Source organism: Scyliorhinus canicula, unplaced genomic scaffold (genome assembly GCF_902713615.1).
Source record: "Scyliorhinus canicula unplaced genomic scaffold, sScyCan1.1, whole genome shotgun sequence".
NCBI classification, from domain to species: Eukaryota; Metazoa; Chordata; class Chondrichthyes; order Carcharhiniformes; family Scyliorhinidae; genus Scyliorhinus; species Scyliorhinus canicula.
The window spans coordinates 6,262-10,225 of NW_024055433.1; positions in this window are offsets into that span (position 1 = coordinate 6,262).

Here is a 3,964-nt window from a genome sequence, read left to right on the forward strand (position 1 = left end):
CAGAGCCTTGTGGTACACCACTCATAACTGGACTCCAGTCTGAACAATTCACATCAACCACCACCCTTTGTCGTCTATCAGCTATCCAATTTCTGATCCAAACTGCTAAATCACCCTGAATCCCATGCCTCTGTATGTTCTGCAATAGCCTACCGTGGGGAACCTTATCAAACACTTTACTGAAATCCATATACACCACATCAACTGCTTTACCCTCATCCACCTGTTTGGTCACCTTCTCGAAGAACTCAATAAGGTTTGTGAAGCACGACCTACCCTTCACAAAACCGTGTTGACTATCTCTAATCAAATTATTCCTTTCCAGATGATTATACATCCTATCTCTTATAAACCTTTCCAAGACTTTTCCCACAACAGAAATAAGGCTCACTGGTCTATAGTTACCGGGGTTATCTCTACTCCCCTTCTTGAACAAGGGGACAACATTTGCTATACTCCAGTCCTCTGGCACTATTCCTGTAGACAAAGATGACCTAAAGATCAAAGCCAAAGGCTCAGCAATCTCCTCCCTAGCTTCCCAGAGAATCCTAGGATAAATCCCATCCGGCCCAGGGGACTTATCTATTTTCACACTTTCCAGAATCGCTAACAACTCCTCCTTATGAACTTCAAGCCCTTCTAGTCTAGTAGCCTGTATCTCAGTATTCTCCTCGACAATTTTCTCTTATTCCTGTGTGAATACAGACGAAAAATACTCATTTAGCGCCTCTCCTATCTCCTCAGACTCCACGCACAGACCTCACGGTAGCATGGTGGTTAGCATCAATGCTTCACAGCTCCAGGGTCCCAGGTTCGATTCCCGGCTGGGTCACTGTCTGTGTGGAGTCTGCACGTCCTCCCTGTGTGTGCGTGGGTTTCCTCCGGGTGCTCCGGTTTCCTCCCACAGTCCAAAGATGTGCGGGTTAGGTGGATTGGCCATGATAAATTGCCCTTAGTGTAATGTTAATGGGGGGATTGTTGGGTTACGGGTATACGGGTTACGTGGGTTTAAGTAGGGTGATCATTGCTCGGCACAACATCGAGGGCCGAAGGGCCTGTTCTGTGCTGTACTGTTCTAAAAAAAAAAAAACTTCCCACTACTGTCCTTGACTGGCCCTACTCTTACCTTAGTCATTCTTTTATTCCTGACATACCTATAAAATTGTTTTATTTGATGCATATATTGACAGGTGGGCCGTTGGTTGGGGTGGTGGGAGGATGGGATCATTGTTGATGTTAAGGGTATTGACTTTGTATCTGTTACCATTTACCGCTTGTTGGTGGGGTGTAAATTTTGAAAAATGTGAAAATGGCGAATAAAAACATTTTTAAAAGAAGAGTGTATGTCCACAGATCCCTGAAGGTGACAGGAGAGGTAGATACGGTGATTGGAAAGGCAGAGAGGATACTTTGTTATTCACGGGGACATAGAGTACTAGGAACAGGGAATATTCCCGGCAATTTCTATTGGAGGAAAGACCTGAAACCCCTCTCACCACAGATGCTGCCAGAGCTGCTGAGTATTTCCAGCATTTTTGGATTTTATCATAAGATCAGGGAGGTTATACTGGAGCTGTCCAAAACACTAGTTAAACCACAGCTGCATTACTGAGTACAGTTCTGGGCACCACATTACAGGAAGGATGTGTTCTTACCAGAGAGGATGCAGAGGAGATGGATAAATGTCTTGGAGATCCAATTGAAGGGCTGGGACATACAGGGCAATCGACTGAGATCTGCAAAATGGGATTAAGCTGAATAGCTCCACTGCAGCCAGCACACACACAATGGGCCAAATGGCCTCTCTCTGTACCAGAACTTTTGAGGTTTTTACTCTGATAGTTGGAGTTTGTTTCTGATGATAATAACTTCTAAGGGACTGGAGATTAACATTCTCGATACTGGTGAAATAAATCAGCTGTTTTAAACGGGTTGCAGATTTTTGTCTTTCCCGCCTGAGTGTTAATCACCTGGCTGGAGCTCAGAAAGGACAATCTCACCTCATAGAATTTACAGTGCAGAAGGAGGCCATTTGGCCCATCGAATCTGCACCAGCCCTTGTAAACAGCATCCTACTTAAGCCCACACCTCCACCCTATCCCCGTAACCCAACCTAACTTTATTGGACATGAAGGCCAATTTAGCATAGTCAATCCACCTAACCTGCACATTTCCGGAGTGTGGGAGGAAAGTGGAGCACCCAGAGGAAACCGACGCAGACACGGGGAGAACTTGCAGACTCTGCACAGTGACCTAGGCCGGGAATTGAACCCAGGTCCCTGGCGCTGTGACCTGTAGTGCCAACCACTGTACCACTCTCGCATCCAATCTCCCAGATTGTCTGTCTTCTCTCTGGGTAACATTCTGTTTGTCTCTTGTATTTCACTGTGACAGGGCAGAGACCTGATTGAAGGGATTCAAACATGGGAGCTCTGGGAAAGATGGGCAACGATTTGGGAGGTGACAACATGTTCAAAGAGTTTGAAGAAGGGAGGGAGGTTGAAGATGGGGCAGTAATTTGTAAGGATGGCTGGGTCAAGGGTTTGTTTTATTGTGGAGGGAGTGATGATGGCAGATTTGAAGGACAGGGGGACAGTACCTGAAGGGAGAGAAATGTTGACAATATCCGTGGACACAGGGTAGTTGGCTGATCAGTAGCACAGTGGGAATAGGGTCGATGAAGCAGGAGCTGGGTCTCATGGACAAGATGAACTCCGAGAGGGCATGAGGGGAGATGGGAGAGAAACCAGAGAAAGATGTGGGTTCACGGCTTGGGAAAGGATTACATTTAGAGACAGTTTGGTCCGGTGGGCTCGTGGAAGGGAGGGAAGCAGCAGAGGCAGCTGATCGGATTGACTCAATCTCAGTCACAAGAAGCTCCACAAGCTCCTCACACTTCTTGTTGGAGGTGAGGATTGAAGAGACAGGGGAGAGCGAGAGAACTTCAAAAAGGAACTAACAGGGGCTGTTTAGCTCACAGGGCTAATCGCTGGCTTTGAAAGCAAACCAAAGCAAGCCAGCAGCACGGTTCAATTCCCGTAACAGCCTCCCCGAACAGGCGCCGGAATGTGGCGACTAGGGGCTTTTCACAGTAACTTCATTTGAAGCCTACTCGTGACAATAAGCGATTTTCATTTCATTTCAACTTGTGTCAGAGATATTAAAAAGTTTCGACACACTATGTATTTAACACAAATCTAATTTATTTGACTTTTAGCCAGAATATTAGTCCCTGTAAATGGGCTGGAGTTTGTTACCAGCAGAAAGAGACCCAAATTAACATGGTTCAGTCCTGATAGTGAGGAACAGTAAAATTCAATCACTGTCGTTACTTGTGGCTTCGTTGGTGTCTCAGCAGGTGGGATGACTGAGTGAATCCCTTCCCACATTGAGAGCAGGTGAATGGTCTCTCTCCGGTGTGAATTCGTTGATGTACAGTGAGCTCAAATGATTGTATGAACCCAGTCCCGCAGTGAAAGCACCTAAACGGTTTCTCGTCAGTGTGAACACGTTGATGGCGCCTCAGATCCCCAGAACTTTTATAGCACTTCCCACAGTCTGGACATTGAAACGGTCTCTCCCCAGTGTGAACTCGCTGGTGACTCAGCAGGTTGCATGACCAAGTGAATCCCTTCCCACACTTGGAACAGCTGAATGGCCTCTCCCCGGTGTGAACTCGCTGGTGTGCATACAGAGTGGATGACTGAGTGAATCCTTTCCCACACTTGGAACAGTTGAATGGTCTCTCTCCAGTGTGAATTCGCTGGTGTGTCAGCAGGTTGGATGATTGAGTGAATCCCTTCCCACACTCTGAGCAGGTGAATGGTCTCTTGCCAGTGTGACTGCGTCGATGAGTTTCCAGCTGGTACGGGAAAGTGAATCCTTTCCCACAGTCCGCACATTTCCATGGTTTCTCCTCAGTGTGACTGCATTTGTGCCTTGTGAGGCCTGATGATTGACTGAA